The 22,488-nt window shown below is 51.8% G+C and overlaps 1 protein-coding gene and 1 pseudogene across 4 annotated transcripts in view; one reads left to right on the top strand and one right to left on the bottom strand.

The window, feature by feature from the left end:
- The first annotated feature begins 14,080 nt into the window (after positions 1-14,080).
- Positions 14,081-22,488, top strand: part of ZBTB38 (zinc finger and BTB domain containing 38) — a 43,851-nt gene continuing 35,443 nt past the window's right edge. For 3 of the 4 annotated variants that reach the window (XR_005449815.1, XM_038743877.1, XM_038743856.1), the window contains exon 1: positions 14,081-14,175. The gene's annotated coding sequence lies outside the window, so the exon portion shown is untranslated. Of the gene's footprint in view, positions 14,191-22,488 lie in introns of all 4 variants that reach the window. The other variant, XM_038743864.1, reaches the window with a different exon arrangement.
- On the bottom strand, positions 18,716-18,830 carry LOC119936085 (annotated as a pseudogene).

Raw genomic sequence — 22,488 nt, 5'->3', positions numbered from 1 at the left:
ACACCATTATTATTATTATTATTATTGTTATTATGATCGTTATTATTTGGCACTTATCTGTGTTCGGAGCACAGCAAAGGGACGGGGTGGGTTGTGCGCGGCAAGGGAAGGCCTGCCAAGGATTGTTGGGATTCCTCTTCTACCGTCTACCAGCTCGGAAAAGCAGCGTGGCTCAGTGGAAAGAGCCCGGGCTTTGGAGTCAGAGGTCATGGGTTCGAGTCCCGGCTCCGCCACATGCCTGCTGTGTGACCTTGGGCAAGTCACTTCACTTCTCTGAGCCTCAGTTCCCTCATCTGGAAAATGGGGATTAAGACTTTAAACCCCACGTGGGACATCCTGATCACCTTGTATCCCCCCAGCGCTTTGAAGAGTGCTTTGCGCATAGTAAGCGCTTAACAAATGCCATCATTATTATTATTATTCTGCAAGAGGCTCTGACAGGCCCAGTGAGTGACCAGCATGCCTTTACTTGTACATATTTACTAATTATTTTGTTAATGGTGTGCATATAGCTTTAATTCTATTTGTTCTGACCATTTTGACACCCGTCTACATGTTTCGTTTTGTTGTCTGTCTCCCCCTTCTAGACTGTGAGCCCGCTGTTGGGTAGGGACCGTCTCTAGATGTTGCCGACTTGTACTCCCAAGCGCTTAGGACAGCGCTCTGCACACAGTAAGCGCTCAATAAATACGATTGAATGAATGAATGAGTGACACCTTTGCACCAAAGCTGAGATCACAAGGCAGCATGGCCTTAGAGAAGCAGCCTGCAGAGCACAGGCCTGGCGGTCAGAAGGTCATGGGTTCTAATCCCGGCCCCGCCACTTGTCTGCTGTGTGACCCTGGGCAAGTCACTCTCTGTGCCTCAGTTACCTCATCTGTAAAATGGGGATTAAGACTGTGAGCCTCCTGTGGGACAACCTGATCACCTTGTAACCTCCCCAGCACTTAAAACAGTGCTTTGCACATAGTAAGTGCTTAATAAATGCCATTATTATTATTATTATTATTATTATTATTATTATTATTCTGTGGGCCTCAGTGACCTCATCTGTAGTTGAGACTGCGAGCCCCATGTGGGACAGGGACTGTATCCAACCTGATTTGCTTGTATCTGTCCCAGCGCTTAGTACAGTGATTGGCCCATAATAAGCACTTAACAAATACTAGAGTTATAATTATTGAGGCCCAGAATGAGACCAGTTAAGCCCAAAATAATAATAATGTCATTTATTAAGCGCTTACTATGTGCAAAGCACTGTTCTAAGCACCGGGGAGGATACAAGTTGATTAGGTTGTTCCATGAGGGACTCACAATTTTAATCCCCATTTTACAGATGAGGTAACTGAGGCACAGAGAAGTTAAGTGACTTGCCCAGAGTCACACAGCTGACAAGCAGCGGAGCAGGGATTTGAACCCATGACGTCTGACTCCATAGCCCGGGCTCTTTCCACTGAGCCACGCTGCTTCTCTAAACCACCAGCCCTGGCAGTGTGGAAAAAGGGGTTTTCTGAATTTTTTTTTTTAATGGTGTTTGTTAAGTGTTAACCATGTGCCAGTCGTTCATTCATTCATTCAATCGTATTTATTGAGCACTTACTGTGTGCAGAGCCCTGTACTAAGCGCTTGGGAAGGACAGGTTGGCAACATATAGAGACGGTCCCTACCCAACAGCGGGCTCCAGTCCAGCAACAATAGATGCAGGGTTTAGCATAGCTGGGAGGAATCTGTCCTTTGGACCCTGTCTCTGCTCCTGGTTAGGGCTGTCATCAGACTCATTCAATCGTATTTATTGAGCGCTTATTGAGTGTACAGAGCACTGTTCTAAGCGCTGGGGAAGATCCAAGGTGATCAGATTGTCCCGTGTGGGGCTCACAGTCATAATCCCCATTTTACAGATCAGATGGTAGTAATAATAATAATTATGGCATTTGTTAAGCACTTACTAGGAGCCAGGCACTGTTCTAAGCCCTGGGGTAGGTGATTATGATGATGATGATGATGGTATTTGTTAAGCGCTTACTATGTACGAAGCACCGTTCTAAGCGCTGGGTAGGTTACAAGGTGATCAGGTTGTCCCACGGGGGGGGCTCACGGTTTTAATCCCCATTTCACAGATGAGGTAACTGAGGCCCAGAGAAGTTAAGTGACTTGCCCACAGTCACACAGCTGACAGTTGGCGGAGCCGGGATTTGAACCCATGACCTCTGACTCCAAAGCCCGGGCTCTTTCCGCTGAGCCACGCTGCTTCTCCAAGGTACAAGCTAATCCAGTTGGACGGTAGTAATAATGATAATTATGGCATTTGTTAAGCGCTTACTATGAGCCAGGCACTGTTCTAAGCCCTGGGGTAGATGAAAGCTAATCAGATCACGGTCCCTCTCCCCCATGGCCTCTCAGCCTTAATCCCCGTTTTATTGATAAGGTAACTGAGGTACAGAGAAGTGAAGTGACTTAAGGTCACACACAGCAGACAGGTGGTGGAGCTGGGACTAGAACCCAGGTCCTTCTGACTCCCGGGACCGTGCTCTGTCCGCTAGGCCAAGTTGCTTCATCATCAATCGTATTTATTGAGCGCTTACTGTGTGCAGAGCACTGTACTAAGCGCTTGGGAAGTACAAGTTGGCAACATATGGAGACGGTCCCTACCCAACAGTGGGCTCAGAGTCTTCCACATTGTGTGAAGCCCAGTCAGTATCCCAGGGAAGGGATAAGGGCGGTGAATCTGACCATCCCTGGCCAGCCGGGAACCTCACAGTTAAAAATGGAGGGGAGAAGGAGGGTGACACTGAGATGGAGATAGTCAATTATATTTATTGAGTGTTTACTGTGTGCAGACCACTGTACTAAGCCCTGGGGAGATTACAATATAACAGTTCAGGTGCGTTCAGTCAAAAAGCCAGCAACAATAGAAGCAGGCTCTAGCATGTCGTATATGCCGCCGAGTCATTTATTATTATTATTATTATTATTAATAATAATAATGATGGCATTTGTTAAGCGCTTACTATGTGCAAAGCACTGTTCTAAGCGCTGTGGGGGGATACAAGGTGATCAGGTTGTCCCTCGTGGGGCTCACAGTCTTCATCCCCATTTTACAGATGAGGGAACTGAAGCTCAGAGAAGTGAAGTGACTTGCCCAAGGTCACACAGCAGATACGCGGTGGAGTCGGGATTCGAACCCATGGCCTCTGACTCCAAAGCCCGGGCTCTTTCCACTGAGCCAAGCCGCTTCTCTAATAATAATGATGATGGCATTTATTAAGCGCTTACTATGTGCGAAGCACAGTTCTAAGCGCTGGGGAGGTTACAAGGTGATCAGGTTGTCCCACGGCGGGGGGGCTCACAGTCAATCCCCATTTTACAGATGAGGCAACTGAGGCCCAGAGAAGGTAAGTGACTTGCCCAAAGTCACACAGCTGACAACTGGCAGAGCCGGGATTTGAACCCATGACCACCGACTCCAAAGCCCGGGCTCTTTCCACTGAGCCCCGCTGCTTCTCTTCCGACCCATAGTGACACCCCAGACACACCTCTCCATCGGCGATCGTTCCGATAGTGGATCCATACAGTTTTCGTGGTAAAAATAGGGAAGTGGTTTCCCGTCGCGGCCTTCCACGCGGTAAAGTAGAGTCTCTGCCCTTGACTCTCCCATGCCACTGCTGCCCAGCACAGGCTAGTTTTGACTTGTAGCAGCTTGCCTTCCACTCGCTAACCACTGCCCAAGCTAGGAATGGAATGGACAGGCCTGTGCTGGACTCTCCCTCCCGTAGCCGAGACTGGTAGATTACTGGAAACTCTTCAGGTGCGACCCGGAGAGGGGTAGGGTCTAGCCTAGCTGGGAGGAATCAGTCCTCAGGACCCTCTCTGCTCCTGGTTACTACCATCCGTCATCAGATGGTAGTAATAATAATAATTGTGGCATTTATTAAGCGCTTACTATGAGCCAGGCACTGTTCTGAGCAGTGGGGTAGATGCAAGGTAATAAAATTAATTCATTCAGTGGTATTTATTGTGAGTTTACTGTGTGCAGAGCTCCTGGGAACGTATAGTACAACCATAAACAGTGACATTCCCTGCCCACAGTGAGCTCACAGTGTAGACTGGGGGAGAGAGACATCGATATAAATAAAAAAAATTCTGTCCCTGTCCCACATAGGGCTCACAGGCTTAATCCCCATTTTACGGATGAGGGATTAAGTCACTTCAGCCCAGAGAAAGGAAGTGACTTACTCAAGGTCACCCAGCAGACAAGTGGAGGAGCCGGGATTAGAACTCTCCCAGGCCCGTGCTCTATCCATCCGTGCTGGTGGGCTCTGTGGTAAGAATTACTTGATGGGGAACAGTGTAATACTTAGTATCCCGAAACAAGTGACGGAAAGGGAGATTTTGGTGGGATCGCAGAAGGGTTAAAATGAGGGAAATGGCAGATATTGTAACTACGGGCAAAATGGAATTTGGGCGTTCATTCATTATTGTCCAATACAGAGTTGGGTTTTGATCAAGATTGTATGTGTGTTGAAATGTAATCTTTTTGATTCTAGACTGTGAGCCCGTTGTTGGGTAGGGACCGTCTCTATATGTTGCCGACTTGTACTTCCCAAGCGCTTAGTACAGTGCTCTGCACACAGAAAGCACTCAATAAATACAAATGAATGAATGAATGCTGGTAAGCAGCCATCTCAGTGGCATATCATCATTATCATCATCATCATCAATCGTATTTATTGAGCGCTTACTATGTGCAGAGCACTGTACTAAGCGCTTGGGAAGTACAAATTGGCAATATATAGAGACAGTCCCTACCCAACAGTGGGCTCACAGTCTAAAAGGGGGAGACAGAGAACAAAACCAAACATACTAACAAAATAAAATAAATAGGATAGATATGTACAAGTAAAATAAATAAATAAATAAATAGAGTAATAAATATGTACAACCATATATACATCTATACAGGTGCTGTGGGGAAGGGAAGGAGGTAAGATGGGGGGGATGGAGAGGGAGACGAGGGGGAGAGGAAGGAAGGTGCAGGAGTGCCTCCCAAATCTCCCTGGATGGCTGCCACTTGGGACATTTTAGGTGATGGCTGAACCAGGCCTTCTTAGTAAGATGGTCACCACACGTACACAGAGTCCGGTGGCCCCCATCTTCGAGTTTTATTTTAACATGGACCCACTGGTTCTCCCACCCTCAGAAATAAAGGGGTCGTTTTAAAAGCGTTGACTTTTGTATTTAACAGCTGGGGAATTTTCCCTCCCTCCAATCACTGTGTGCGGAGCACTGTACTAAGCGCTTGGGAAGTACTAGTTAGATAAACCTCTCCAGGATATTCCCAAGCCAAAGCCTCAAAAATCGGTCTTCAGAAAATGCCCAGAAAATGTGTGTGGTAAAGGTCTGAAATCATGTGGATCATCAGAGAAGCAGCATGGCTTGTAAACATGCAGCCGCATGCAGTGTAAAAGAGCATGGGCTTTGGAGTCAGAGGTTATGGGTTCAAATCCCGGCTCTGCCAATTGTCAGCTGTGTGACTTTGGGCAAAGTCACTTCACTTCTCTGTGCCTCAGTTACCTCATCTGTAAAATGGGGATTAAGACTGTGAGCCCCCCGTGGGACAACCGATCACCTTGTAACCTCTCCAGCGCTTAGAACAGTGCTTTGCACATAGTAAGTGCTTAATAAATGCCACCATCATTATTATTATTATTATCACTCAAGTAGTGTTTATCGAGTGCTTAGTCAGCAGAGGAGTACCAAGTGCTTGGGAGAATGCAATAGAGTGAGTAGACATTCATTCACTTATTCAGTCAACTGTATTTATTGAGCACTTACTGCATGCAGAGCACTGTACTAAGCACTTGGGACAGTACAATACAGCAGTAAGCAGACCCATTCCCTGCCCGCATGTGTCCTGTCCTCAAGAAGCCTACAATCCAGCTGGGGAAACAGACACTAAAATAAATTACAAGTTGGGAAAGACAACAGGGTAACAATCTAACAGTTTAAAGATGGGTGTATAAGTGCTCCTCGGGGTATATTTAGAGCTTACTATGTGCAGAGTACTGTACTAAGTGCTTGGGAGAGTACAGTGTAACAGAGTTGGCTGACTTTTCCCCACCCACAAGGAGCTTACAGCCTGGAGGAGGAAAGAGACATTAAAATACAAGACAGATATGCACATAAGTGCTGTGGGGCTGAGCTTGTGATGAATAAAGGGAGCAAATCCAAGTACAGTGGCGATGCAGAAGGGAGGGGGGAAGAGAATCAATCAATATCAATCAATCATATTTATTGAGCGCTTACTGTGTGCAGAGCACTGTACTAAGCGCTTGGGAAGTACACGTTGGCAACATATAGAGACAGCCCCTATGAGGGCTTAGTCCGAGAAGGCCTCTTGGAGGAGACGTGATTTTTAATAAGGCTTCGAAGGTGAGGAGAGTGATCATCTGTTGGATTATGAAGAGGGAGGGAGTTCCAGGCCAGAGGCAAGATGTGGGTGAGGGATCTTGACGATGAGATCAAAGCGCAGTGAGGAGGTTGGTATTAGAGGATTGAAATGAGTGTGCTAGGTCGTAGTAGGAGAGGTGAGTGGTGTGATTTCAGAAGGTCTTTGGAGATGAGGACCAGAGATGAGAACGGGGCACAGCCAGCAAACTGGGGTGCGGTGGGACAGGAGCGAGCATAAATAGGGGTTAAAAAAGCAGATCGAGTGCCTTGAAACGGACTGTCAGTTTCTGGTTGATGCAGAGGTGAATGGGCAGCCAATGGGAGCTTTTGAGGAGATGTGAGCAAGACATTGTTTCAGAAGAATGTACTGAAGAAGGTAGTGAAGAATGGACTGAAAAGAGGAGAGACAGAAGCTGGCCTCAACTATTGCATCAGCCTCCTTTCTCACCTCCCCGCCTCCAGTCTCTCCTCTTTCCAGCCCATACTTTCCTCTGCTGCCTGGATCGTTTTTCTAAAAGAACCGCTCTGTCCACGGCTCCCCATTCCTCAGAAACCTCTAATGGTTGCCCATCCATCTCCTCATCAAACAGAAGCTCCCGGACTTTTAAGGCACTCAATCAGTTCTCCTTCTACCACCCAGCCCACACATTTTACTCTTTTAATACCAACTTACTCAATGCCCCTCAATCTCGTCTTTCTCGCCCTTGCTCGCAGTCTCCCTATGGCTTGGAACTCCCTCCCACTTCATATCTGATAGACTACCACCATCTTCAAATCCCTACTAAAATCGCATCTTCTCCAAGAAGCCTTCCCTAACAAACCTCTCATTTCCTCACAGTGTTCACTCTCCCTTCTATGCTGTCTGCGCACTTGGGTCTATACCCCTTGAGCACTTTGATATTATTGATCCCAACCCCCAGCCCCACAGCACTTACGTGCATAGCCTTATATTTTGCCTCTTCCCCTTTCTGTAATATGTTTTAATGCCTGTGTCCCCCACAAGATTATAAGCTTCTTGAGAGCAGGGATTGTGTCTACCAATTCGATTGTACTGTACCCTCCCAAGTTCCTGGTACAGTGCTCCGCACACAGTAGGTGCTCAGTAAATACCACCGATTGACTGCTTGATTGTTGGTAAGGAGGTTCGTGTAGTAGTCAAGATGGGTTATGATAAGTGCCTGGACCAGTGTGGTGGCAATTTGGTTGGAGAGGAGGAGGTGGATTCTGGACATGTTGTGAAAAAAGAACAGGTTCTGAAAAGTGAGAGTCAAGGATGACAGCAAGGTTGCAGGCCTGAGAGATGGGGAGGATGGTAATGATTACAAAGGTGTTGAGAGGAGAGGATCTGGGAGGGAAAATGAAGAGTTCAGCTTTGGACTTGGTAATAACAATAATAATAATTATGGTATCTGTTAAGCGCTTAATAATAATAGTGATGGCATTTGTTTGTTAAGTGCTTACTATGTGCCAAGAACTGTTCCGAGCGCTGGGGTAAACAGAAGGGAATCAGGTTGTCCCACATGGGGCTCACAGTCTTAATCCCCATTTTACAGATAAGGCAACTGAGGCGAAGAGAAGTAGCTTGCCCAAGGTGACAGTGGCGGAGCAGGGATCGGAACCCACGTCCTCTGACTCCCAAGCAGCTCTTTCCACTAAGCCATGCTGCTTTTCAAACATGATCAGTTTGAGGTGCTATTTGGACATCTATGTGGAGCTATTTTGGAGGCAAGAGGAGATATAAGGTTGCAGAGAGGAGAGAGGCCAGGGCTAGGGAGTGAGATTTTCAAGTCATTCATGTAGAGATGGTCGCTGAAGCTGTGAGAGCTCTCCGAGGAGGTTGGTGTAGAAGGAGAAGAGAAGCAGCGTGGCTCAGTGGAAAGCGCACGGGCTTGGGAGTCAGAGGTCATGGGTTCAAATCCTGGCTCTGCCTATTGCCAGCTGTGTGACTTTGGGCAAGCCACTTAACTTCTCTGTGCCTCAGTTACCTCATCGGTAAAATGGGGATTAAGACTGTGAGCCCCCCGTGGGACAACCTGATCACCTTGTAACCTCCCCAGCGCTTAGAACAGTGCTTTGCACATAGTACGCACTTAATAAATGCTATCATTATTATTAGTAAGTAGACCCAGAACAGAGCCTTGAGGAACACTTATAGGTTAGGGAGTGAATGGCAGAGGAGGAGCTGGCAAAAGAAGCCTAGAAGAAGTGACCAGAGAGGTAAGAAGAGAACCGGGAGAGGTTTATGGAGAGTGGAGTTTTGAGGAGGGCATGTCATTCAATCGTATTTATTGAGCACTTACTATGTGCAGAGCACTGTACTAAGTGCTTGGGAAGTACAATGCAGCAACAAATAGAGACAATCTCTGCCCACAACGGGCTCGCAGTCTAGAAGGGGGGAGACAGACATCAAAACAAGTAAACAGGCATCAGTAGCATCATTATAAATAAATAGAATTATAGATATATACGCATCATTAATAAAAATAAATAGAATTATATAAATATGTACATATATACACAAGTGCTGTGGGGCGGGGAGGGTAGAGCAAAGGGGAGGGGAGGGAGAGCAGTCATCAGCGTTTGGGAGGGAGGCAGTGGGGACTCTGGGTGGCAGTTCTTGGATCATGGTGGTGTCGTACAGTGCTCACTTGGGCTGTACGTGAGTCCTGGGCCTTAAACTCCCACATGCATTTAGCAAAGTTGTGCTCCGACCTCAGCCAGTACACGGTAGGTACCCAGCACAATGCTCTGTAAAAGTGCTGGTAGTAGTAGCACTTACTAAAGACCTACTGTGTGCAAAGTAGTGTATTAAGCACAACGAAAAAGTATATCATCATCATCATCATCATCAATCGTATTTATTGAGCGCTTACTGTGTGCAGAGCACTGTACTAAGCGCTTGGGAAGTACAAGTTGGCAACATATAGAGACAGTCCCTACCCAACAGTGGGCTCACAGTCTAAAAGGGGGGAGACAGAGAACAAAACCAAACATACTAACAAAATAAAATAAATAAAATAGATATGTACAAGTAAAATAAATAAATAAATAAATAACTAAACAAACAAACAAACAAATAAATAAATAAATAAAGATGAGAATCAGATGTGGTCCCTGGCCCTTAAGGGGCTTTGCAGTCTAAGAATAGGGATGTAGAGGGGAAAGGGAGAGTTGGCAGTGGATGTATAAGGAAAGATGAAATTAAATAAAATAACAAAAAACAGTACTAAACACTTTAGAAGCAGTTTCAGTTCCTCACCACCCAGGCAGGGCTGTCAAGAGTCCAACAGCCACCATAGCCACAGCCGTATCCACTCCAGCCCCCGCGGTCTGAGAGTTCAATCAATCATTTGTATTTACTGAACGCTATGTGCGGAACACTGTACTAAGCGCTTGGGAGAGTACAACAGAATCAGCAGACACATTCCCTGTCCATAACCTGAGAGGGAGACAGATTCATTCATTCATTCAGTCGTATTTACTGAGCGCTTACTGTGTGCAGAGCACTGTACTAAGCGCTTGGGAAGTACAAGTTGGCAATATATAGAGACAGTCCCTACCCAACGGTGGGTTCACAGTCTAGAAGATATCTGTGAATATCTCACAGATATTAATACGAAGGTATCACTCCCGCTCCACACCCATCCTACCGCAGGTAAGGCCAGCGGCACAGCAGGTGACTGGGCCTCACACACAGGAGGAGCTCAGTACAGCACTCGACACCTAGTAGGAGCTCAAAACATGATGGCGGTGGTCCCTGAGGGGTCGGGCAAGGAGTTCGGCAGGTGAATTGAGTCAAAACCTTGGCACCGTACGCTCAATGTGGAAGAGGTGGTCTGGCTGGCCAGGCCGCACCCCCTCGCTAATCAAGGGGAAGCAGCTGAATCATAATAATAATGATGATGGCATTTGTTAAGCGCTTACTATGTGCAAAGCACTGTTCTAAGCGCTGGGGAGGAATCATCTCTCGGGCGGGCGGACAGGAGCCGGTCCATCTGGCCCGATGCTTCCTTCAGGAGGACCATCCGCTGGCCTGCAGAGGCCCATTGCTTGGGGGCACGGGGACTGGATTTTCCGCCTCGGCCTGCGTCCGATTTTCTGGGCAGGGTTTGCACGGTGGCCCCTTGTATGGGCAGAGCGGGGGAGAAAGAGACTCTGTCCGACCACCCCCACTCAGAGGACTCTCCCGGGAGATCCAGTACGCTGGGGCTCGGTGGCTCCGGCTGACCTTCCGACTCCCTCGGAAGAGCCCCCTGAGGTCCCAGGATGCAGCCCCTCCCCGTTTGAGGAGGTCTTTGGGGTAGGGGATGGTGGAGAGAGGTGGGGGCCCATGGCTGGGCGTGGACAGGGATTGTGTCTGCCAACTCTGTTATTTTTACTTTCTCAATCACTTAATACAGTGCCATGCTCACAGTAAGGGCTCGATGGATACGACTGATTAATCGATCATCAGGAATGGGGCTGGGTTGGTGGCAGTGTCACAGCTGCCAGGATGGGGGTGGTGTCTTGGGAATCTGGACTCCCAGGGGGGCCGAGTGGGCAGGGCTCTTACCGAAAGGCTCCTCCCACTGCAGCCAGGCCTGACTAGGCGAGGCCCTCCTCTCGCCCCATGACGTCAGGCTCCGTTGGGAGGCTGGCACTGCCCCCACGTGCCGCGTTGCCCGGTGGGCCTGAACCAAACGGACAGAATGCCGTGTCGTAGCCTCCTGCACACGCACGAATGCCCGGCTGCACCTCCAAGAGTGACATCCGGGAACCCCAGAGTGCTGCCGTACTCACTCTGTCACACACAGTGCACATGCTCACATGTGTACATGCGCCACACTATCCCATGCACACACTCACAAGCACCGTCTCTGCTGTCAGGGTTGTCTTTGAACTCACAAGATAGCTTCCCCCGTGCATGTGTGCATGCAAGCACGCATGCACACACGCAGACACTTGTTGTTAAGCTGGTGGCGGGCCAGGAGATCTCTCAATGGGAAGATGTTTAAGGTTCAGCTCTCTTGGTAACCCCATTTCCAACCCTTACAGGCCAAGAGAAATCAGTGGAATTTTCATACACTAGGGCATGAGTTATGTGAGTTTTAAGGCGGAGGGGGTGGCGGGAGGGAATCCGTATAAAGCACATTTTAACAAGTAGAAGCAGAAGCTTTAGTTGTGCAATCTTCCCCAGAGGTTTTTTTCTGTGGCATGATTTCCTTGAGAACTTGACCATTTTTGCAGTCTGTTCAGAGTTAGTGAGGCTGTGAAGCACACAGTCATTTTTGCAGAGGAATGATTAATAGTGCAAGCAAATTTCCATTCATTTCTTTGGTCGGAGAAATTAATTCACAGCCAGCGATGGAATCCGCTAGAAGCTTTCTTTAAAGAAAGAAATGTATCCCAGGCCCAGAGGGTTCTAGGCCCAGAGTTCCCAGGCTTGGTTGTGGCGGGGGCGATGGCGGGAGAGGAAGTCACATGCCTAGGGATTCTCCAGCCAAGGGGTCCCAGACTAGGGAGTTTTGGGCCAGGGCATCCCAGACCCACATTTTAGAAGTAAACTGGTCCTCTTCCCAGGGCGGGCCTGCTTATTTGTGGCCAGAGGAAGCAGGTAGACAAGGAAGTGCTTGTTCTCCAGGGAAGACCTCGATGTCCTCACGGGTTCCGAGCTCCAGTGGGGGCATCAGGCCTGCCCCTCAGGCCTGCTCCTCCCTTCCCCTCCCCTCTTTCGCAGGCCCTGCGGACCTCCCGGCAGACCCAGGTGACTCTTCCCTGCTGGGTGACAGGGACGGTGGAAGCAAACAACACCTGTGCCCCATGGGCATACACTTGGAACGCCCTGGGCCTTGCTCTGAGCCTCTCGCCCTCCTCAGCTAGCCCCGAGGGCCATCGGTGAGCCCCTTTCGCGTTGGTTGAACCGTGGGCTGAGTTGAGGCGGTTGCGCGGCGTTCTCAGAAACACTCGCTGACCAGACAGGCTGTCCCCCGACTGAAGATGAGAGTTGGGGGTGGGGTGGGAGCTGTGGAGGGTTGGGGATGGGAGCTAGAGAGGGTACGGCGGGGGGTGGGGGAGAGGGGGAAGAACCAAGAAGTGGGGAGGTGGTGCCAGGTCAGGCGCTGCTACGTGGGGCACGGGAGCTGAGCTTCTCTGAGCCGCTTCAGCCCTCAGTGCCAGCCTGGCCGCCCGCCCAGGTGCCCAGGGTGACTGGATGCCACCCTGCAAGCGTCGCCGGGAAGCACCTTGAAGCAGCAGTGGTCGCTCCTGTGCAGCCCCCTTCTCCCCAGCAGCCGGCCTTGGCACCCTGTGGAGTCAGGCCAGTAGCTGGGGCTTTTGGTTTTACTTTTTCAGACAGCTCTTGTTTCACTTCCCAGCCGAGGGGGCCGAGCGGCGCAGGCTGCTTCCGTCTCCGTGGTCGTGGACGGGCGGGCGGGCGGAGGGGAGGGACCGACCGGCGGAGGGGCCTGGGGGGGAGCCTGGCGGGGCCTCCCCACCCGATTCGGAGCACCTGGATGGACCGGCGAGGACCGCCGCTTGGGGCTGCTGGCAGACCCGTTCAGCGGGCTGGGTAGATCTCAGGAGGCAGGGGACCCCGGCCCCGCTCTGCCTCGGGACGAGGCATCGGAGCCTCCAGGGCCCGGCTGGGCTGCGGCCCAGCTGAAGGGTCTGAAGCGCTGAGACGGCGGAGGCTGCTGCTAGATGGGGCTTGGTGATTGGACTCGCCCCGCATCACCAGTCGATGACAATCCCCTTTTGTTCCCGCCTCCCTGGGTGAACCCGGGCTGCTGGAGCTGAAACGCAATGTCACTTCCAACATTAATCCGAGCCGGCGTGGGGGGCGGGCTCCCGCCTCCCCCCCAGGGCCCCCCCGGCTCTCTGGAGTCGTGGTCTGGCCGCCGCTGTCGCCGACGCCGACGCTAATGCCGCTGCCTCTGCAGGATGCGTGTCCCTCCCGCGAGGGAAAATGGCAGGCAGGATTAGCAGAGCCGGCCGTCGCCGCCCGCGGGGTCCGTCCTCGGCCACCCGGACTCGGGGGTGGGTGGGTGGGAGGGGCAGGCGTTCCGGGCGCCGCGTCATATGCGGTGCAGAAGCCCTGTCGCCGCCTCCCTGCAGGTTGAGACGGTCAAACATCACCTTTCCGTTCGGCTCCGTCTGCTATTGGCTGCTGGCTCGACGTCCTGTTCGCCATCCAGTTCGTCCCCCAGGGGAGCGATGAGCATGGGAAGAGAAGGCGACCCCGCTCCGGGCCGCCGACCCCCCACCGCCGCCGCCGTCGTCAGCCGGGCCGCCGGGGAGATGGGGGACTCGTGCTGTCGGTGAACGGGCGAAGCGGGCGGCGTTCCGCCGGGTGCGGGGCAAGGTCCCCCGGCGGGTCGGGGTGAAGCGAAGCGACCCGTCATTCCGGCAGGGTCCCAGCCGGGCGTCTGGCCGGCACCCGTGTCCCCGGGGCACGGACCGCGGCCGTCGTGACGGGCGGCCTGTGCCGCGTGCCCCGGCTCTCCGTGGGGCGCAGCCTCGGAGACGCCCTACAGCGGGACGCCGTTCCTCCAATCCCGTTCCCCACTGATCGATCCAGTTCTCGTGATCCCAGCCCGCCCGCCCAACCGCCCGTCCGCCCGCCCTGCGCTGCGCTCTGTCTCTCTGCTGACAGCTGCAGCTGGAATTGCAGCAAGAAGACGAGAACCCGGTTTCCATTGCACCCTCCCGAGATGCCAAGATGGCTGAGCAGGCTGCCATGCTGACTCTGGGGTAGGTCCCACGCAGGTAGGTGGGGGCTTCGGTTCGGCGTGTTTTCCCAGCTCTGGGGCAGGGGGCCGGGGCCGTGGATGTTGCAGGGAGGGTTTGCGGGGAGCCCCGGGTTGGAGCGGCTGGGTTTTCCCTCAAGTAGACGGGAGGCACAGGCAAGCTGGCTTCCTCGCCGCAGCGGTTCTGGCTCGGAGAGCGGCCACAGGGTGCAGGCGACGGAGGGCTCGGAGAAGCCCCCCGGCGGGCCGGCCCCTTCTCACTTGGGCCTGGATGTCGTTGGGGTCCCGGGGACAGTGCCCCGGCGGGCTAGAAAGCTGGATGAAGATGAAAAACATTGGCATTTTCAGAAACGGGTTTCGGAGGTGTCGCGCGGAAGGTGGAACTAGACTGCGGTTTTCCTCCCGGACGGGCAGGGACGGAAGCGCGTTTTGTTGCATCCCTCCGGCTGTCGTTCTGGGCTTTCAGCAAGGAACGAGGGAAACGTGTGTGGCCCCAGTGCCGGATTGGCGCCTCAGGGAGATGCCGCAAAGGCTTATTTCTAGGGACGCCTCAGTCGGACTACCGGGCGCGGCCAGCGGGCACGGCCGTCAGGCAGGGCCCCGGGCCGCCTTGGACCGACCGCCGCTCGGAGCCGCCATCACGGCCCCTTCTCTCTCAGCCCCAACTTCCCAAATGTGTTCCAGCTCAGACGAAGGAACGCAGGGCCAGAACCGGTTTCCTCGGCAACAAAGCCTCGCTCGCACGCAGGCGCGAAAAGGAAGGGTGGTTTTTTTTTTTTTTTATTTGATGCAAATGCGAACTGGGACCTTTACTGGTCTTCTTTTCTCTTCTCCCTGAGAGTTCCGAGGGGAATTTGACACTAGCAGGCGGCTGTCAGACCGTGAGGTCCGGCCTCCCCTCCCCTGCAGCGCCACCCCCTCTTGAGAGCTTGGGTTTTTCCGCCTCGGTACTGATTTCTGTCAAGCCGCGGGGGTTTCTCGTCACCGATGGCCGAGGCGATGGTGGGAGGCCGGGTCGGTGGGTCACGGCCAGGCGGTTTCAGTATCGCTGCCGGCCCGGGAGGCAGGCGTTTCCGAGACTCTCCGAGTCAGAAGACGCTTAACCCTTTAGCTCAGTCACTTTATCTAGCAACCTTGGGGCTCTCGGGACCCCAAATTGCCAGAGTTGGGGTAGCCCCGGATCGAGCCACCTGGGTAGGCGGTCAGCGCACCGGACGTTGTGCCTGGGGGCCGGAGGAGCCGTTGGGCCCAGTTGGGGTGTGTCTACAGGTGGTTAGGCATTACCTTCTCCACTTCACCCCTAAAACCCCCTGTTTCGAACCCACCCTTCTCCAGCTGGGGCAGGCTGAGGGCCACCTTCCTGGCAGAGGTCTCCCGGCCAAGTTGGCTGCCACCCCCACGTCCCAGCCTGTGGAATGGCAGACATTTGCTTGCCGAGGCCTGGTGGAGGATTTGCTCCACAAGGAGACATTAGTCTCCAGCCAGGGCCACCCGCTCAGCCCCGCAAGGCCCAGGGATGGATCCCGCTAGAGAGAAGAGGGCCACTGCCGGACGCTGCCATTCGGCAAGACAGTCAATCGATGGTGCTCACCGAGTGTCTACTGTGTGCAGAACACTGGACCGAGCGCAATACCTGATTCCTGCCCACAAGGCACTACAGACTAAGGCGGGGAGACAGACATTGTAATATATTTCAGATAGGAAAATGGCAGAGTATAGGGATATGGATGTAAGTACCGTGGGGCGCACATCGAGTGCTTAAGGGGTACAGGTCTGAGTGCATAGGCGATGCAGACAGGAGGGTGAAAAGGGGAAATGAGGAATCCGTCCAGAAGATCTCTTGGAGAGATGTGATTTCCGTAGGACTCTGAAGGTGGGGAGAGTGATGGTCTGTTGGATATGAAGGGGGAGGGAGTTCCAGACCAGAGGGAGGATGTGAGCAAGGGATCAAGGCTGAGGCAGAGGTACCGTGAGTAGGTTGGCATTTGAGGAGCTGAGGGTGCCGGCTGGATCGGTCAGCTTGCCCCAGGGCTCCCGCCGGCCGATGCCCGGCTGGACGACTAAGCCCCTGACCCAGGCTCCGCACCGACCGCGGCAGCTCTGCAGAGAGCCGAGGCCCCGGCGCCCGCAGCCATTTTGTTGTCATGGCTCTGCGGGTGACGCGCTTGCCAGGGGCCCTTGGTGTGCATACAGCTGCCGTGTATGCCGCTCCATCTCAGCCCCAGAACCGGGGCTGCCCCGAGATGGTGGGCGGGAGGGGAGAGGGGGGATAGCACCAGGCCATGGGGTCCCTTCGGGGTGCATGCCCTCAGGCAGGTGGGGGCTGTTGCAGCCTGTGGGCGGGCTAGGGAGAAGGAAAGGAGTCATTGCAGTCTATGCACTGGCCAGAGAGAAGCCGAGAGCCGTTGCAGCACGTGCCCAGACTGGGGAGAAGCTGGGGGTCATTGCAGTCTATGGGCGGGCTATGGAGGGTGCCCCATGACCATGAAGGCCCCACTCCTCAGGAGCCCGCTGGCCTGCTAGCTCAATCAATCCAATCAATCGTATTTATTGAGCGCTTACTGTGTGCAGAGCACTGTACTACAAGCTCAGGAAGCATGGGGGTGAAGAGTGCCCAAACCAGCCTCCGCCCCACCCACCCATCTGGGTGCTCTCCCTAGCAGGATCCGAGGGCAGAGTTCACCCACCTTGGGAAGCATCATTCTGTGATGCTGCCAGTCCTTTGGGCAGGGGAGCAAACCCAGCAACTCCAGTCCATGGACCCAGAGTTGGGGGGCTGGGGAGGGGATGGCATTCTGGCAGGGGGGACTTCCTTTGCCTGACAGCCCAGGCACGAGGGCCATTGGTGTAGCCTGAGAGGCCGGGGGCAGGAGCGGAGTGCCAGTGCCTTGGTTAATCACGCACCCCAGATCGGCCGGGGTTGTCGGGGCCAGGATCAGTCGTCATTTTGTCCTCATGCACACCATGAGCGTGGGGCCTATAGAGCATCCAGCTGAGTCTCTGCTTGGGGCAGGGTGCCATCCCAGGAGGCAGAATGTGCCTGTTAGATTGTTATATTGTTCTCTCCCAAGCGCTTAGTACAGTGCTGCATACTGTAAGAGCTCAGTAAATACCATAGATTGATGGATTGATTAGCGGGGCAGAGCTTTGTATTCTGGTTTAGTTGTGTGCAGTATAGTAGCAGTAAAGGTAGGTAATAATGATGGTATTTGTTAAGTGCTTACTATATGCCAAGCACTGTTCTAAGCACTGGGGTAGATACAGCGTAATCAGGTTGACCCACGTGGGGCTCACAGTCTTAATCCCCATTTTACAGATGAGGTAACTGAGACACGGAGAAGTTAAGTGACTTGCCCAGAGTCACAGCTGTTAGTGGAGGAGCTGAAATAAAGGTATTGCTTGTGCATCCCCCGAGTGCAGAGCACTGTACTGGGCGCTTAGGAAAGTCCAACAGAAGCACGAGATACACTTCCTGCCCACCAGGAGTTTGCACTCTACACTGGGAACAGTTTTCAGGTAGGGTAATCAGCACAAGTAAGTTGCCTGTATAATTGATTACACGTAAGTGCAGAGGAAGGCAGGTAACCGTGGGTGCTTAGAGGTGGCTGATTGATGGGACTTGGGATGTTGGGTGTTAATGAGGGAAAGCTTTTGGAGGAGGTGCAGAGCACTGTACTGAGCACTTGAATGCCTGCAGAATGCTGTATTGGGTGTCTTCTGGGTGCAGAACACTGGGGACCTCCTGAAGGCAGTGCATGGTGCTGAGTTCTAGCTCTGTGCTAATTATTTGTTTTTCATTGACCACCTGCTGCCTTAAGAGTGTTGCGTTCAGCGCCTGGGAGAGAGCAATAGAATTAGTGCCCCTACCCTCAAGGATCTTCCAGTGACTAGAAGAGACAGACACTAAAATGAATTCCAGGAGGGAGGAAGCAACAGAGTATAAAGAGACATTTATAATCAATCAATACTATTTATTGAGGACTTCCTGTGCATAGAACACTGTACTAAGTGCTTGGGGGAGTACAGTAGAACGGAGTTGGTGGACAAGTCCCCCGGCTCCCAACAAGCTTACAGTCTAGAAGACGAGTTTACGGTTTAGAGTTTGAGAAGTGCTAAAGTGGCAGGAGGTGATGGGGTGTTAGATATTAGTAAGTGGGGAGATAAGAAATTAATTGGGAAACGCCTCCTGGTCGAGAGATGATTTCAGAAGGAATCTGTAGCTCTAAGGGAGAGCAGGGTTGTTTTGAATGTCAGTCGGGGAGGGAGTTCTGTGCAGGGGAAGGCGCGAGCAAGAGGTCACTGGTGGGAGAGAGGAGAAGGAGATAATAATAATAATGATAGCATTTATTAAGCACTTACTAAGCGCTGGAGAGGTTACAAAGTGATCAGGTTGTCCCACAGGGGGGCTCACAGTCTTAATCCCCATTTTACAGATGAGGGAACTGAGGCACAGAGAAGTTAAGTGACTTGCCCAAAGTCACACAGCTGGCAATTGGTAGAGCCGGGATTTGAACCCATGACCTCTGACTCCAGAGCCCGGGAAAAAAAAAACTTGGTTAGATGCCACGAAGTAGGTGGCAATGCCTTAACCATATATGTGTTGTATGGGCCACTAGGACCTCTTCCATCCTTCTCAAGGGGAGTGCTAACCTTCTCTCCGATGCAGTGAGTAGATCAGCTGGAGAGGAATGAAGCGGTCCACCTGGGCTGCAGTGGGGGAAAGTTGACTGAGTGCCTTAAAGCCGACACAAGTCAGAAGCTTCTGCTTGACACGGGGCCTAGTGGGCGACCACTACGGTTGTCGGAGGAGTGCAGAGTCATTTTTAGAATGACGTTCTAGAAAAACGACCTGGACCGGAAAGTGAAATATGGACAGGAGAGGGGAGAGAGACTGGAGGCCAGAAGCCCAACGAAGAGGCCGTTGCAGTTTTAGGTAGGCTATGACCGTGCGGTAACCGGGGAGGTCGGGAGGGGCATTTGTGTGGCGTTTGTGGGTCCAGCATTGTGCCGGGTACTCAGCACACGTAGAGTTGGGCTCCGAATACCTGCTAGGGTGCCGAGCACTGTACTAAGTGCTTGGAAACGGACAATAACAGCAAAGAACCCGGTCCTTGCCCTCAGGATCTCACAGTCTAATAGGGGGTACAATGGAGACAAACCAATAGTTCTCAGTGAAAGAGTAGATAAGATAATGGACACAAGGGAACACACTACTCGCCTGTGTAAATTGGGGATTAAAAGCACGGACCTGGGAGCCAGAACGATCTGGGTCCTAATCCTGGTTCTGCCACGTGCCTGCTGTGTGACCTTGGGCAAGTCACTTCACTTCTCTGTGTGCCTCAGTTACCTCGTCTGTAAAATAGGGATTAAGACTGGGAGCTCTGTGTGGGACAGGGACTATGTCCAGAGAAGCAGCGTGGCTCAGTGGAAAGAGCTCGGGCTTTGGAGTCAGAGGTCATGGGTTCAAATCCTGGCTCCGCCACTTGTCAGCTGTGTGACTTTGGGCAAGTCACTTCACTTCTCTGGGCCTCAGTTCCCTCAGCTGGAAAATGGGGATTAAGTCTGTGAGCCCCACGTGGGACAACTTGATTACCTTGTATCTACCCCAGTGCTTAGAACAGTGCTTTGCACATAGTAAGCGCTTAATAAATGTCATCTTTAATTAATTAATTAACCCGATTACCTTGCGCTTAGTACAGTGCCTGGCACACAGTAAGCATTTAATAAATACCGCAATTAGTATTGTTCTGCACACAGTAAGCTGTTAATAAATATGATGGATTGACTCCTATGAGTCCTATGTCCCACATGGGACAGGGACTGTGTCCAACCCGATTAGCTTATATCCACCCCAGTGTTTAGTAATAATAATAATGGTATTAAGTGCTTACTGAATGTGCCAATCACTATTCTAAGCACTGGGAAAGATACAAGGTAATCAGGCTGGACACAGTCCCTGTCCCATACTTCACACTGCAACTCAGCGCTTAGAACAGTGCTTTGCACATAGCAAGCACTTAATAAATGCCATTATTATTATTATTATTACCCCATTTTACAGACGAGGTAACTGAGGCACAAAGAAGCGAAGTGATTTGCCCAATGCCATGCCACTCCCTAGATTATCCTGTATCTACCCCAATGCTTAGTTCAGGGTAGCTGGCACATAGTAAGTGCTTAACAAATGCCATTTAAAAACCAGAAATAAATAGGCAAGGCCCAGCCCAACCAGCCTGTACGCACATGTGTTTGGGCTGGCTAATCGGGTGAAGTGGCCCTAGGCCGGATCTCCGAGCTTCTGTCAGCAGCCTGCCGAGTTACTGGGCGGAGCGCCTAGGCAGGGTGCTGACAGTTTTGCTCTCAGGTCTTCCCCCTGCCCAGAACCCTCTCCCCATTTCACAACCTTCATTCATTCATTGATTCAGTTGTATTTATTGAGCACTTACTGTGCGCAGAGCATTACTAAGTGCTTAGAAAGTACAGTACAACAACAGGCACATTCCTGCCTACATCAAGCTCACAGTCTAGAGGGGGGAGACACACTAATCTAAATAAATAGATGAATGAAATAAGAAAGAAATTACGGATATATACAGCTATGCTGTGGGGATGGGAAGGAGGATGACTGAAGGAGCAAGTAAGAGCAGCGCAGAAGGGAGTGGGACATCTGACAGGTCACTACTCTCCCCCATCTTCAAAGTCCTCACGTCTCCTCCAGGAGACTTTCCCTGATTGATTTCTAATCTCCTTTTGTGTACCCTCCCCCCTCTACCAACTGCCATTTCAGCACTTCTTTGCCACTTAATCACTTAGAAACTCACAACCCTTCCACCGCCGTTATATACATATCTTAATACCCAAATGACTTCCTCCTATGTTTATTTTATTTCAGTGTCTCTAGCATCATCATTGTCATCCAGGGTATTTATTGAGCACTTACTGTGTGCAGAGCACTGTACTGAGTGTTTGGGAGAGTACAGTAGAACAGAGTTGGTAGACACATTCCCAGACACAATGAGCTTACAGTCTAGAGTTGTCAGCTGTATGACTTTGGGCAAGTCACTTCACTTCTCTGTGCCTCAGTTACCTCATCTGTAAAATGGGGATGAAGAGCCCCCCGTGGGACAACCTGATCACCCTGTAACCTCCCCAGCACTTAGAACAGGGCTTTGCATGTAGTAAGCGCTTAATAAATGCCATTATTATTATTATTAGAGAGGGAGACAGACATCAATGTAAATTGATTTATAATAGATTGAAAGCTCTCTGAGGGCAGGAGTTACATCAGCAGAGTGTATTGTACTACCCCTAGGGCTTAGGGCTATTCTCTGCTTGCAGTAAGTTCTCAGTTAATTGATTTGTTTGGTGTAACGTAAGAACATCAGGCGACAGGTCAGCGCCATGGTCCGTTGAACCACAGACTGCAACTTGAACAGGGGCACCAGGAAGTTTACTCCATGTGGCGTTTGCTCTTCTGCTCATTTATTCATTCAATCATATTTATTGAGTGCTTACTGTATGCAGAGCATTGTACTGAGTGCTTGGAAAGTACAATTTGGCAACAAACAGAGACAAACCCTACCCAACAACGGCCTCACTCATCCAATTCCCCGAATGGAGCCGTGCGGTTCATGTAGTGAAGATGTGCCATTTTGGTTCTGAGACCCCAGCTGCGGTGTTCACCTTGTACAGCCACACCTGTCGTGTTGTGTAGACACGGCCGTTCCGCTCACCCGGTTTGGCCCTCGGACTTGGCCTGCCGGGCTTGGGCCCGCTCGCAGCTGCAGACCAGCAGTCTCGGTTCCGGCAGCAGGAGCCAGAGTGTGCGTCCACCACCACCGCTCCAGGGAGCTCAGCAGGCCCCAGTGGGTTGGGCTAAGTCTAGGGCCCAGTACACGCTTTCCTTCCACTGTGTCTGGGCCCCAAGCCCACTGGAAACACTCTGGGCTGGGCTTCTGAACCCTCCCTCTCCCTGCCCATCCCGAACATCACCCGCCCAAACCCCCAACTGCCAATGTCTCCAGCCTAGTGGGTCAGGCAGGGAGCATAACCAGCAGTTGGAAATGGGGCACCATCTTGGGTCCTCCTCATAGACATTTCCCTCCCAGGGAGCTGGGGAGGAGCGTCACGGGTAGGCTTCTGGGAAAGGGGAGAAGTGGAGAGAAAAATCAATCAATCAATGAGCACCTTCTATGTGCAGAGCACTGTACTAAGCACGGGGGAAAGTACAGTACACCAGAACTAGCAGACACGTTCCCTGCCCATAATGAGCTTAGAGTCTGGAGGTGGGGACAGACATTAATATGAATAAATGAGT

The sequence above is a fragment of the Tachyglossus aculeatus genome, chromosome 1 (assembly GCF_015852505.1).
Source record: "Tachyglossus aculeatus isolate mTacAcu1 chromosome 1, mTacAcu1.pri, whole genome shotgun sequence".
In the NCBI taxonomy this organism is placed as follows: Eukaryota; Metazoa; Chordata; class Mammalia; order Monotremata; family Tachyglossidae; genus Tachyglossus; species Tachyglossus aculeatus.
The sequence above is the reverse complement of the archived record's forward strand: the minus strand, read 5'-3'. Positions and strand labels throughout refer to the sequence as shown.